At 37.1% G+C, this 15,908-nt stretch overlaps 1 pseudogene; it reads left to right on the forward strand.

Moving 5' to 3' along the window:
- Window positions 1-15,084: 15,084 nt before the first annotated feature.
- On the forward strand, window positions 15,085-15,459 carry LOC107874923 (annotated as a pseudogene).
- The last annotated feature ends 449 nt before the right edge of the window (window positions 15,460-15,908 follow it).

Genomic DNA, 15,908 nt, shown 5'->3' on the forward strand with positions numbered 1-15,908 from the left:
CTAGTTCGACTAAGTCTACTGAAGTTACTTTCTGAGATACCATAATCGGAAAGTTCCTATATACCCGCTAGGCTATGATATATTTACCCACTGGGGTAGAGACTGAGAAAGGCTCTACTAGAATTTTGGGACTGATTCCAAAATCAACAGCTATATAAAGAGTTACCAAAGATAAAAAAGCTCCTAGATATAGAAAAACATAAATATGCAAATGGAAAACTTTTAATGTACCAGTGACCATATCAGGAGAACTTTTCTGATCCTGTTGGGACTGAAGTTCATAGAGTCTATTTGGGCGTTGTCCATTGGTGGTACTTGAAGTAGCACCCTACTAATTCGAGCGACCAGACTGAGCTGAGGAACGATTATGCTGACTCTACAAACCTACCTGAGGACACTATCAGACTCTGTGTCCTAGCTTGCAACATCCAAAACATACTTCACTATCAGCTCTGTAGACACCCTAATAATTTTAGCCATATTTCTAGCAAAGAGGATTTGTTCGGGCACTGCTAACACTACCCTGGGGTTTAGGGCCTGATGCCCTATCTTTATTGCCATCTCTAAATTTTAGCACGGGAGCATTGGCTGAGGACGGAGCTGGGACTAAAGATTTTGGGAAGAACTGAGAATGATTACCACCCTCTTACTTAGGTTGGGTAAAGTTAAAGCTACCTGTTCTAGCTCTCTTACTCTCTCGCTCTTTTTCTCCTTATTCTAAGCCTCCTCTATCTATTGAGCATGGACCATGAGCCTGTATATGTCTATATACTTAATCAAAATTGTGGTCCTACACTCCTTGACCATACTACTAGACACACCAGACACAAACTTACTCATCTTAGATCTGCTATCTGCTACCACATGAGGAGCGTATCTGGCTGATTGAGGAAACTTAAGAGAATACTCTTGTACCATCATGTTGCCCTGCTTCAGATTTATAAATTCTAAAACCTTGTCTTCCCTCAACTCTAGCAGGAAGAACCTATCCAAAAAATAAATAGCAAACTTCGCCCATTCTATGGGCCCTGTATCTGTGAACCTCTCTTTTTCCCATTGTTTGAACCATGAGTGAGCCACATCTTGCAACTGATATGAAGCTAACTTGTCACTCTTACTAGCTGTCCCCCCATAATATCTGTAACCTTCTGCACCTGATAAAGAAATTCTTATGTGTCCTCATCTGACTTTGACAAGTAAAAGATGAAGGGTTCCCTAAGGTGAAGTCCTGAATCCTAGCTACAACAGTATTAGCCACTGGGTTGGCCAGAACAAAAGCTGAGCGCTTATTTTAGGCTACCACAGAATGAGCTAGGGTAGTGAAAGCTGCTCTGAATTTAGCGTGGGAGACAAGTTTGTCCAGGGGATCTGCTTGAATGGGTTGAGGGGCTAATTGATTTCTGATTCTCCTTTCATTAGCCTTTTTGGGAGGCATATTCTATAAACAAAAAGGAGAGAACGAATTAGACTGAGAGTTTAACTTGAGGTCATGATCACTCGCATGACATGTATACTGAAAAAAGGGAAACTTTTCTTAAAACACCTAATAGCCTCCTGTCCATAAGTGTGGCGTGCAACATACCCATGCACAAGACAATACTAGATACAACTTTCAGACTTCCTAGGAATCTATTGAACCTTAGGCTCTGATACCACGTTTGTAACGCCCTGAGTTTGTACCCAGGATGCTACACGGTGCTAAAAATATCAAGGGACCACAAGCTAACCCATGACTGGTACCTGCTGCAATAACTGAATAATAATACTATAATTATGTAGAAATTAGGCAAAAACTTTCCATAAGGTTCAAAACTGTAGATAAATTATGAGTTCGGTACATCAATACCAAAACTAAACATCTGTCTATAAATACTCTAGTCTGAAAAGCCTCTAGTGTCTAAACAAGGCATTAATAGGATAAGTCCTTAACTAACTCTGACTACTGAAATAAACTGAGTACTAAAATACTGGAATAATAAATCTATCTTCAAACTATAAAGAATCACTACTAAGTCTGCTGCGGATGGATCAAGCAGCTAAGTATGATCAGAAACCCGTGAATTTAAACCTATGATATAAGACATCATAGCGCAAAACAAAGTTATGCGTCAGTACTTTGAATGTACTGGTATACTAACTGAGGTAGGCTGAGATGCATAGGTTCATATGAATGAACAATACTGACTGAATAACATGAGTATAACTAAATGAGAGTACGTACATTAATACTTAAGCTATAACTGAGGTCATGATAACAGTGGATACTGAGTTCTGAATTACTGATTTACTGATATCTAGTTCACTAATACTGTATAACTGATAGCTGAATAACTGTAACTGACAGTCCTAATTTTGTGGAACTGTCTTGAGTTCTGAACTTAACTGAGTCACTGTATCTGACAGTCCTAGTTCTGTAGAACTACACTGAGTTCTGTAATGAGACTAGAAGTAAAACTGAGACTATGAAAGGTAATCCTCTAACCGACATGCCCCTTTCTGAATAGATTGGGGTCCAAACTATAACCCCAGTTAGAAGGGTGTCAGTATTATACCACGGGTAAAGACAAACTGTTAGTGAACCCTCTCTGATAGGAAGCTCTTTTGCCAACCCTCGCTGGCAGGAAAACTAGTATGAGATTTATCAACCTTAATTTGGTAGGAAAATATTTCAACCTACGCTGGCTATGTAGTTCTATAATGCAGGGATTCTACTTAGGGTCAAACCCTCTGCTGGCAGGAATGCCCCCATCCCTGGGTTTACTGGGTGCTGAATCCTATTTTCAACTGAATAGACACTGAACTAATTCCTAGTTCATACTAGGTTTGACTGAATTGTTACTAATTATACTGTCTAACTGACCTGAACTAAGTTTACTTAGTTCCATAGACTGATAGAATACTACTGAATTCTGCTAACTAACTGAATTTACTGAGGTTTAAACTGAATACTGAACTAGACTGGACTAATACTGAGTCTATTGAGTTTTTCTTGAGTTCTATAACTGACTGAGAGTACTACTGATCGTGACATGACTAAGATTATTCTATAAATGACTCTGGCTCTAGGTAAACAACTAAATTGTCGGGTATTAAATACCCCTAGGACTCGATAGCATGTAAAGTAAAGCATCACATGACCTTGCATAGCATAGAAATGCACACTTGTTCATAATGCATCTATGGAGGCATTTCATCAAACACTTGAATGGCATAAACTAGAATACATGCTAACATGATATAATCTCACTATTAAATTCACATGAACAACTCATCAAACACTTGAAAGGCATTGTATATGCACATAGTACTAATTAACATATAAGCAATCACAATTTCATGGCTTTAACATGAATTCACATGATACTACATACATAATAATTCTTTTAACATAAATCTTGTACTTAATCATAGAATAGAAACCCAATCAACATTATAATCATGAATATATTTGGATCCAAATCATGAAATCAATTTAATTAAAGTTTAAAAGAGTTTCTTGGACTCCAAGGGTGAAAGGGACCCTTGGATGAACACTTGACATACCGTAACAATTAAATTCTGAAAGATTGATGGTAAGTTCTTGAGCCTTAAATTGAATTTGAAATCTTCTAGGGTTTGTTCTTGAGACCAACTTGTGAAGAATGAATATTTTTTCTCCTAGAAGGGTTTAATTTCGTATTTTAGGCTGATAGACGTGGGAAAAATACCTAATTACCCCTGGGGACATGGATTTTTAATGACTTAAAACTGACCTAGCGATGCGTAGACCGACACATTGCGTTGTTAGCATCGACGCGATGGCCAATGCACTGCGTTAAGTTTGCATTAATTCACTGGAATTTGCATTAGGAGCTGGAGGAAAGTATTCATCGATGCGATGGGTGATGCGACGCATCAAGATTGCGTCGATCCACTGATTTGAGCATTCAAATGTGTTTCAAACGAAGTCTGAAAAATTCAAAACTTGTCCAAAAACACCCATTAACATTCCTGATCCTGAATTAACCTAAAAACTGATATTTAAAAGTCATAAGGGTCATGAAATAGAGTCACCAACTTACGAAGGCTAAATTAACACTAAGTCTGAATACTTACCAAAAAAATCTGTAAGTCTGGGACCCCTTACCAATCTTTAATGGACTGAGTTAAGATTAGGATTTTGCAGAGTCATGCAAGTATGATTTAGCACTGAGTGAGTATAGGGATGGTGCCTTCCCCGTCAGATAGGTGATAACGCTCAAATTACACTCTTGAATGGTGTAAGCGATCATTGTCAATATAAAACCCAACTAATTTGGGGTCGAATCCCACAAGGAATAGGATGTGAACTTTGATTTGCTTACAAAATGCTTTACTGGTAGTTTACTGTTTCCGAAGATGGGGGTTTAAATTTCACAGAGAGTCAATTGTCACTTTCAATATTTTAGTGTTGTAATCAATATAAATGAAAAACTAGAGTTATGTTCACCATGGGTATTGAGAGTTAACAAATACTAGGTAATGCTTGAGATTCTTGGAGTAAGTAGAAACAGCATAATATCCTTGACTATGATACTTTCTGACTTATCTCTCGACCTCACCAGATAATTTATTATCTAATTCTCTTGAAATTAGATAACTTATCTATTTACAATAGGATGTTATCTCAGGTAGATTAATCCATTTACGGCATCAATCATTAAACAGAAGGTTGGTAGCTTTTGAGACCTCGTTGATAATTCATGACCTCTAGTCTATTTCTTCGTTGGAAGCAAATAAAACCTAAAGCATAATCTAATGTTTGCAACCACTAGTTTTTAGTTAAAATAACTGAATTTCAAGACATTTTACTATTCTTTGAATCCGTTAAACACCTAGCATCAGATCAAACCCTAATCCATGGATCCCATAACCCCGACTAATGAAATTAGCCGCTCATGATTTGATGAACAAAATAACAAGTTGAATTCATGATGATAAGGATAAAATCATGAATGGATGAAAAACAACAAGTAGTTCCTTCAACTTAATCACAAGGTGGAAGATTAAAAATAGTTGATAAGAAACAAGAAGAATAATTGATGAAAGGGAGCAATGTACGTCCCCCTCTTCTCAGAGTTAATGTCTGATAGATAATGACCGATTCTCCCTTAAAAACCCTAAAACAAGTCTTTAAATAGTCAACCCTAATTAAGGAAAAAAAATTAAAGTTTCAGTTTTCTCTTCGGATTAGACAACGATTCTTTTGACGGTGCGTCAGACCTCTGACGACATGTGTGAGATATAGTCAAAAATTCCAGTGAATTGTTATCTTCTGACTCTTCAGACGGTAATATTGACGGCATGTCAAAGATCGTGACGGCGCTTACAAACTGACGTCAAACTTCACTGGAAATCAACATACTCTGCCCTCTGGTTGACGGCAATTTTGATGAGATGTCAAATATTTGACGGCCCTTCCCAATCATCGTCACAGTTCATCTAATCTTCTCAGGTTCTGTCTAATCTTGACGGTGACTTTGACAGCCTATCCCATGTATGATGGCACCTCAAAATGATTGTCAGATACATTTCAGCTTATTTCTACCAGATTTCAACTATTTTATTCTTCTTTCCTTTGATTTCCTCCCCGATCACTTGTATCTGCATTAACGCACAAAAACGATTAAAAACAACAAAATTTTCTTAAGACCTTGCAATTATTTAGAGTTAAAAGCTTCAAATATGTTAGCATCGACTCACACATCAACACACTCAACTTAAACAATTGCTTGTCCTCAAGCAACCAAAACATAACTAGGAGTAAACAAAGTACAATTTAGCAGCTAACTACTCTTATCAGTTCAGAATACATGCACCATCTCCATGATCAATCAAAATAATATCAATTGTGTTTAATATTTGAAAACAACCATGTAACTTACAAGCATCTTATATGGCAAAAATCTCAGCAATAACAACCTAGAACATACACAAATTACTTTCTCCGAATAAAGCAATTTATAGCAACATACTTGGTGTGCCCTCACAATAAAGAAATCCCTTTCTCACTCAGATTCACATGTATATACATAGAGATGAATGTAAGACTCTCTCTCAGAATGAAGTTCCAACATTGTGCATCAAATGCCATAGGCTTAACCTTATAGTCAGTATCGAAGTCTTCAGATAAGTCAGTTAGGATTACTATAGGGCTTTTCTAAGCTTGTAACGTAGGCTAGGGGCTAGTATGACATTCAAGGGTATTTCATAGTAACTATACCTCCTTGGCACTTCATTAACTCATGGGGTTTCAACTTTTGACCTTCTTTTCTTCCCTCTTTTATTTGTCAAGTATTCTTAAGATGGGTGCTGTCTGTTCAAGCATTAGATCAATTTTTTCAGTTTTCTCTTTTCTCTTTTCTTTTTCACTACACCCAACTTGTTATTCATTTTCCTTATTTTACCTCTCTTCATACTCATAATACATCCCGCACCCCTATAGTAGCCACCCTCAACTTAAGTTATTTGCCTAAGTCGAGGTGCACAGTGTCCAAGGAGGACCAAGGCTAAAACAGGTTCACTGTGATGTAATGGGAAGGTGAAAAGTGTACAAGAAAGAATTAGGCTATTTAGGCTCAAAAAGGGATCAAGGGATATTGTTCACTCTTGGATGGTCATTTAAGCTAAAATGGGTTAACATGCAAAAATGGCCTATGATCCTTTCCTAAACGCCTATCCTATGACTATGGCACGACTAATTGGGCAAGTTCTAGATTCAACGCACAATGGGAATTGAGTAAGACCTTACACGCACATGGCACACAAGTATATAGCACATCACTACTCATCCGTTTCATGCATTTGTTTTTACAGGTTATTTATTTGCCATGCTAGTGCCACAAATAGATACACAGTGGTCACACTAGATGCACTTCACACAGTTCACAACATATTAGACCACTGGAGAGGTACTCAAAATTCACAAACAAGCTAACTGCCTCAAGTATTTTCACTACTCCTAATTATCCACAGAACGTATTACAACAACAGTTTCCCTATACCCTCAACTTAAAAAATAAAAAATAAAATGCACTAAGGGTTAGGATATACCTAAAGACAGTAAAGCCTATGTATCCTGGGTCTTCGACCCTGTTACAGCATCATCTACTATCTTCTCCCAACTCGTAGCATCTGCCTTTATAGTGGCTGGAGCCTAGCTCGATGAAGTACCTAGAAATCTAGTTCTGATGGTTGCTTCCTATTTCTCTGTGTCAGCTAGAGACTCCAGTCTTGCCCTTTTCAAGTTCTCCTTCTCTGCCTTCTTCTTTACTTTCTTTTTAGCCTTTCTCTCCTCTTCACTATCAGGCTTATCTCTTTTGCTTTTGCCTTTCTTTTCCCCCTTTTTCTTCTTTTTCTTCAGGGAATCCATAGTAAGATTAAGTATAAGAATGTCTTCCTTTACATCATGCATGGCTGATCCTGTTGGCACCATAATTTAGTGCTGCTACAGCATCCCAACCTTAGCCTTCACCTTGTCCAATGCAGCTCTGAAAGTAGCGAGATCAGCATTTGTCATCTTTCTTGTCCAAGTATCTAATCTATTCTCGAGATCTGCCACCCTCCCAGGCAAGGTTATGAAAGGTTCTAGCGCAGCATCGAGTGCAGCTTTGACTCTTTTATCTACAATAAAAGAAAATTATTTAGCAAAAGCCTGTAGTTGCACCTCGCACCAGTTTACTTTCCTAGCCACCTTTCTGATATCAATCGGCTAAAATGCTGACCTTGTTGCTGTTGGAGGAACTGAAGCAGTCGGCTCACTTTGAGGCACTGAACCTACCTGAGCTGAATGTGTTGGTGGTGGTGGTGGTACAGTTTTGGTGATTTTGTCCCCCACATCTGGTGCTGAAATAGTCTTAATGACTGGAGATCTGCTACACTAACTGCATCTTGATCAAGTCGTAAGCTCGACCAAATTTCATTTTTGTTGACAGGGTTGTGAGTCTTCTTGGCATGTATCTCATCATCAATACCTAAAATCTTAGGTACATAAGCTGCTTCACACAGCCTAGTAATCAGACATGGGAATGGATATGCTGCATCGGGTCTTGTGAGTCGAATCTTGATATCTTCCACTATAATTTCTCCAAAATCCAAGGGGGTTCTATCTATCAAGCTTACAACTAATATTGCTCGATCATCCCCTAATATGTTTTCTCCCTCGGTGGGTATCAGATGAATCCGTATTAAACCCTACCAAAATCTTGCCTCTGAATTTAGAGACGTTTTGCTAATCTTTTCTGTCGGATTATTCAACCACTCCGATTCCCCATCTGCTATGAAAATCGCTAGGCATTTGCGCTGATTTTCCCAATGCTTCAATCGAGCATAGAATATAGTTGAGATGGCTCATGGGATGAAGGATGGCCCATGAATAAACCTATTTATGGTGGCATATGATACATCCACCCTCACTCCATGTACTGCAACTTTGGTCAGAAAAGTCTTATCTAAAGTTCTATCCCCTTTTTTGCACATATTTTCCACCTTAGCCTGGTAGTTTGCGTAGAACTCCTAGACCAACGAAGGATAGTAAACACTGCTTCCCCTAGTAGTCCACTCCAGACCATACTTCTTGAGTTTATGTATCACCTCAGGGCATCTAATCAACCCTGTAGTGATAATCTTCTTCTCCTCTAGAATTGGCCTTCTAGCACTTTGTCGATATGTTCTATAAAGTCCATCCAAATAGATTGTTTCAGCCCCAGGTATTTGCCATCTCACATTATTCCTAACTTTGGGGCTTTTGCATTTCACCAAAGTTCCCCGTACTGGAGAATCTTTATCACCTTTCTACTCTAAAAATGGTGATTAAGACTCAGTTTCTTCAGCTGCAGGCCTCTCAGAATCTTTATTTTTAACTTCTTGTTCAGTGCTCTCAGACCCCTGATTAGTATGTTATGATCCTTTTTCCTCCGAAGCTTGCTCAGATGAGGTTGTCACCTCAGTATCATTAGTATTTTCCACCTCAATAGGTTTAGTTAGAGGTGGAGTATTTGGACTAGTCCTCTTTCTTTTCCATCTGAGAAAATGCCTCTCGTCTTCATAATCAGAGTCCTTATTGACAAGATGTTGAGGTACACTCTCTTTAGCTGCTTTCATAGGTGTGGTTGGATTCCTCCTTTTGGGTTCCATGCTCAGTTCTGTACAATGTAGAAATCCTTAATTAGTACTCATAATCAAACAAGAAAAGAAGAAGGATCACCTCAGTTTAACATCAACACTATTTTTTAGTTCCTAGGTTTGACTACCTTTCTGATTTACCGTCACAGGTGTGATGGCGCTTCAAAAGTGTCGTCAACCTTTTCTAGAATCTACAAAATTTTCTCAGCTTTTGATGATATTTTTGAATGGCCGTCACACAGGTGCAAGGCCGTGAACATTACCGTTAGACAACAATATAACTTCTAACTTATTTTTACTTGATTTTTCTTCTACCAATATTCTCAATTTCAACTTAGGTCATGTTCTTTACTAAGATTTCCACGAAAGTATACCACATTCTCCTACAAACCCTAGTTTTTGAAGGAGCTTAAAGAATGTCAATGGGTTTATCCCACTCCTTCGAAACCAAGGTTTCTTGTAATTCATAATTAATCCAAAGAAAGATGAAGTGGCAGTTTTTCTCATACCTGGATGTCGACACTTAGCTGATGTGCTCTGAGCACCTAGACTTGTATTGGTAATCCAGCTGTAGTTTTTCCCCTAGAAAGCATAGATGTTCAGAACAGTCTCTCCTATAAGGAAGTTCTAGTCGAAGTTCTTGATCATCAAGTTCGTAGACTAAGGAACAAAGAAGTTCCACTAGTTAAAGTTCTTTAGTGGAATCAGTCCGTTGAGGGAGCCGCTTGGGAAGCAGAAGTAGATATACGGACCAAGTACCCTCATCTTTTCTCTGCGAATTCAGATTCGGTTTAAGGTATTAATCTTCTTAAAATTCCTCTCTATCATGCTCAGTTTTAGTTGCACATCATGTTCATATCAGTCGTGCATTTATGAATTAGTTCAATCAGGCATTCCATGTATCAGATATTCATTTTCAGTGTGTAATCTCAGTCCACTAATTTCCTCAGCTTAACCAATCTCATTCGAGGATGAATGATCCCAAGGGGGAGATATTGTAATACCCCATATTTCCCTAGCATAATTTAGGTCTCAATATATGAGTATAATTATATATAAAATTTTCAAATTACTCGTTATTTCTCAGTTTATATCCCACCAAGTTATGGAAAATTGAACTAGCTTTCCAACAATATAAAACTCACCTTAATCCGATAACCGAGTAAGAAGTTATGGAGATTTTAAGTTTTACTCGTAAAACACCATGATTTGGGCCCATAGAGCATCACGTCTAGTGAGACTCTACGATTCCACCACGTTACAGTGATGTCCCATCTCACAATTGTCCCTTTCTAATGAAGCTCCGCGATCATGGTACGTTGCGGAGGTCGCCAAAATGGCATTCTAAAGCCTTACCGTGATTTCACCGTATCATGCAAAACTTCTAGGTCCCATTCATCAATTTCCAGTGAGGCTCCATGATCCTGGTGTGTCACACCAGGGCCTCAAATCGGGATTTTCAGTTTTCCGGCTCCACATTTTTAAATTTCCCAGGGGCTGTTTGGTCATTTTCCTAAGCCCTAAACTCAAACTAAACACGAAATTAAAGCCTAGTAGGGCATTATATGCCTATTATTCTCAAATTACTCAAAAAGAGATCCATTCTATTTAAGAACACAGAAACCCTAGCTCTCAAATTCAAGGCCAAATCTCAAGAACTCTCCATTAATCCTCTCAAATTCATTAACTCAGGTATGTTAGATGTTCATTCATGGGTTCCTTTCACCCATGGAGTCCAAGTACAGGATTAAAATTGCAAAATTATGATCTTTTCAAGTTATCTTGATCTTAAATTATGATTAAACCATTAATTTCCATGAATCTTATTCTATACCATGTTTTAGCAAAATTGATGTCTATTACTACACTCCATATGTTTGAATATTGTTGTCCACTGATTTAATTCATGATTTGTGATGATGGTGTTGAAGTTATACTTTACTACAATCTTTAAACTAATTCCCATGCTCGATATACACCATGCATAACAAGTGTTTAATAAAATACTTACAAGAATGATATTTAATAAAAGCCTTCATGCTATGTCCTTCAAGCTTTAGTGTAATTTTACTATTATCGCTTTTGAGTCTTAGGGGTATTAAATACCCTAAAATCATAGTTGTTTACTTAGTCGCGTCTTTGTATCTTCAAAATAACTTCAGAATACATCTTGAGCATTACTAGATCAGTCAGTTAAACTCAGAAATAGTCAGTAACTTAGTGTCATTCAGTTGGGAGTAGGATTTAGCACCAAGTAAGTGTAAGGATGGTGGCTTCCCCTCCAGATAGGTAGAGTCTCTAGTAGCAGTCCCTATACTCCAGAACTACATAGCCAGCATAGGATATGAGAAGTCACCCGTCAGCATAGGCTTGACTATCTCGCATGGGTTACCCATCAGATAAGGATTGACACCCTTCGGCCTTCTGGATAATACAGTATACCATTGCACGGTTTTAACACCCTTCCAACTGGGGTTACAGATTGGACCCCGATTAGCTCAGATTGGGGTATGTCGGTTAGATGATAGCTCCCACAGTCTTACTCCAGTAATTATACTAGTAGTTTAGTATCAGTGTTGACTAACCAAGGCATACAGATATCAGTTATTTTAGTATTTCAGTTTACAGATTTTTATTCATTTCATGTCATATGATTGGTTGTGCATCCCCAGTATCTACAGATTTCACGTACCTTTAGTATTTACAGACTTTCATGCATACATAGTATTTACAGATTTCACATATTTTTAGTATCTACATATTTCATGCTCTCTATTCAGTACTCCATATTTTACATATATATTCAGATAGTTATTATTCCTATTCATGAAATCATGTATGTCAGCCTACCTCATTTAGCAAACCAGTACATTCAAAGTACTGATCGCATACTTTTATTTTGCACTATGATGTATTATATCATAGGTTCTTATGCTTAATTCCCGGATCACGCTTAGACTTCTTAGACTCTTAGTAGTATCAGTGGTGAGTCCTTATATTTTGAGGACGGATTATTTTATTTCATGCTTTCAGTCTAGTAGTTAGTTAGAGTTAGTTGGGGCCTATCCCATCAACTCATAGTTATTCAGTTTAGAGTCTTTCAGACACTACAGTCAATTAGTCAGTATTCAAAATTCAGTTGACATGTCAGTTAGTTATTCAGTTTATCTCAGATTATAGTATTTATTCAGTCTCAGATAGTTATTTTTTCAGATTCATAATTCAGTATTTGTTTTAGTTATTAAAACCTTATGGCATATCAGTTATTCTTATGAATTTATGAGTATGTTATTCAGTGCTCACAGCAGGTACTAGCTCATGGGTTAGCTTATGGTCCTTTGGGACTATAAGCACCGTGTGACGCCCAGGGTGTATTCTTGGGGTGTTACACTGATATGCCTCAATCTGAGCTAATCGGGGTCCAACACATGGCTATGTGGATCCACTAAACTGATGCCCCGTAGGATTCAGAAGTCTCCCTCTACTGGCAGGTGCTCCTATGAGATATATGTCAACCCTCAACTTACAGGAAGACTCTCAAACCTATGCTGGCTATGTAGTTCTAGAATGCAGGGATTGCTACTAAGGGTCACACCCTCTACTAGCAGGTGATCCCCCATCCTTAGGTTTGCTCGGTGCTAAATCTTACTCCCAACTGAATTGACACTGGAATTATGAACTGGTGCATGCACTAAAGACTAATATGCTCAAATATGGTGTTCTGAAAACTGGCAGTATATGCATAATCTGAAGTAACCATAAACTTGTAAACTGATGTATTTAACATGAAATAATACTAGTAAGTTAGTTATAAAAAATGATAATTTGAATATGGGTATAAAATCATGATTCTGTCTGGCTTGTTACTTAAAAATGGAAATATGTAAAAACACATAGGTATAGAGTGTTCATAACCCGCCAGCACTAAATAATACTTTAAATATGATAACATCATCTAAATTATTGGTAGTAAATAAAAATTTGGGGGACCCAAAACATAGTAAACTTGAATAATTTCTAACCTCGTGAATTACAACATGGAGATAAATTAAGCTTGAGAGGATATCATGTTTACTTGACTAAATACATAAACTTGACATGGTATTGACCAAACATGACAAGGTAATTTGGAATTTAAATCATATAGAATCATAATTCACATAAAAAAGCTAATAGCATGACTTAAATGTAAAATTAATGAGGAAACATGGATAATTTTCATGATTTTATCATAGTAAAGAGTAAAATCCATACTCATATCAAAAAGAGGAATTTTGGGACTTAATGGGTGAACGACATCCATTGATGAATACCCCACATACAAATCATGGAATTAGAGTTTACACACATAAAAATAATGGTTCGATTTCTAGCTTAAAAATGCAGAGTGTTACAATTATTTCTTGGGTGTTGAATTGTTACCCAACTTAGATGGACTTCTTTTTCTTTAACGCAAATACGTTTTGGACCTTCTTATCCGATTTGATCTTACACAGGTGAAACCTGTCGTTACACCTATTAATAGTAAGTTTGATTGGCATTCCCTTACTTCACCCTTGCTAGACAATCCTACTACATATCGACAAATGGTTGGTTACCTGTAATACTTTTCTTTTACCAGACTAGGTATCCAGTTTGCAGTTAATATATTTTTGCAGTTCCTTCATCAGCCTCATCAGTATCATCTCCAAGATGTAAAATGGGTCTTTCATTAGCTTAATGGTACCTTAGATTTTAGTTTACAACTTTTCAAGCAGCCATCTTCAACACTCGCAATATTCTCTGACTCTAATTAGGCTGGAGGCACTGCAAATAGGCGTTCAACTACTAGATTATGCATATTTCTTGGCATAAATTTAAACTCTTAGTCTACTAAGAAACAACAAACAGTGGATCATTCAAGTACAGAAGCCGAGTACAGAGCACTCGCTGTTGCGGCTGTCGAAGCTACTTGGTTACAGTTTTTGTTACGTGATCTTGTTATCATTCTCTTCTCTTCTGTGATAGCTAAATGTGATAATATTATAGCTATTCACTTGGATCATAATCCAGTATATCATTCTAGATCAAAGCATGTTGCTTTGGATTATAATTTTGTCCATGAGAAAGTTAGTCGTGGTGATCTATCCATCTCTCATGATCACACATCTCAATAGTTTGCTGACACTTTTACTAAAGCTCTCTCCGTATTATGGTTCAAGTTTCTGCTCTTCAATTTTCATGTTCAAAACTTCACTTCAGATTGAGGAAGGGTGTTAGGATAACATTGAACTAATTTTTGATTATCTGTATTTAGTATTTGTATTTATCTGTTATCTAGAATATGTACTTCAAACACTATATAAATTATGTAATCTACGGCAGAATGTAACAACTTGAAACTTCAACTTGTAGATCTACATGGTTTCTAGAGGTGGTAGAAGGATTAGAAAGTTAAGATAAAAGGAAATCCTATATGAATGTTTCTACAAGAACTTAAAGAGATCGAAAAAAGGCAAGGAAGAAATTAGTGACATTTTCAGAAGGTTGAAGAATTGGAGGCTACTGTCCAAAGCATAGAAAACATTGATATGCTATAAATAATAGTGAGCAGTCCTGATTTAAATAAGGGTCAGGCAGACTATGTACAGTGGAGGGCTATGCAAGAAGCTCTATTGAAACAAAAAGCTCAGATCCAATGGCTTGAAGAAGGAAATAGTAACACAAGGTACTTCCATAATATTATCAAGGATGGAAGAAGAAGGCTTAAACTTCACAGGATCAAAAATAGTAAAGGGAAATAGTTGCATACCAAGGAAAATATCTCTAAATTAGCTGTTAGACACTTCAAAAGAATATTCAATTTATATGAAGAAGAATGGTACTGACAGTTGCTTTTCCTCTTTATTTTCCTTCCATGAGCTCTACACTTTTATAGTCTAGTTGTGTAAAAGAATTTACAAGATGCAGAACAATGAGGGACAAAACATGGACCTTCACATCCCTAGGAAGTGCTCTACTACTAATAGGCTAATCACTTCTAAGGATCATGCATTTGTGCAGTTCAATGTTGGGCATTTGGATGGGTTTGGTTGATACACTGGTCAATTCACCACTTATGCTCTCTGTGGATTTATTCGTGCCCATGGAGATGATGATAGTGCTCTTGATAGGTGCTGACAGAAGAAAAAAGGCAAAATTGGATGATAATAAGATTTTTCTGCTAGCTTTTGTATTACCAGTAGTACTTTGTTGGAGTTAGTAGCTTGTTATGTTTTAATGTTTGAAGTCCATTATTAGACAATGGAACTACTGCATCAACATATTTTTTACTTTTAAGTGTTGTGACTTGATTTCCTATTAAGAAAATTTTTAGAGATAGAAAAATAAAAAAAGAATGGTACTGACAATCTTAAAGTCAAGAGCATCATCAGAAAAAATTTTCAGTTGATGCATCAGATAGATTGTAGAGTTGGCCACTTCTTTAGTGAAGCAAATCAATTTGCAGATACGCTTGCAAAATATGCCGGTAATACTGGTGAAACTTGTTTTTTTCTCTTACTGGCAATATATTCCTAGTATTGCTAAGGGAGCTTATCTTCTTGACAAAAGCCAATTGCCTAGCCTTACAATTAGATATGATAGGCTAGTTGTATGTGGTGCTAGTTCTTTGAATGAACTAACTTTTGTATAAGTTCCATGGAACAGAATGGTGCACCATCTTGTTACTTTTTGCTGGAAGAAATAAGATCCATATTTGGACGTAAGTTTTTTTAAGAAAATTGGAA

This window comes from Capsicum annuum, chromosome 6 (assembly GCF_002878395.1).
Source record: "Capsicum annuum cultivar UCD-10X-F1 chromosome 6, UCD10Xv1.1, whole genome shotgun sequence".
NCBI classification, from domain to species: Eukaryota; Viridiplantae; Streptophyta; class Magnoliopsida; order Solanales; family Solanaceae; genus Capsicum; species Capsicum annuum.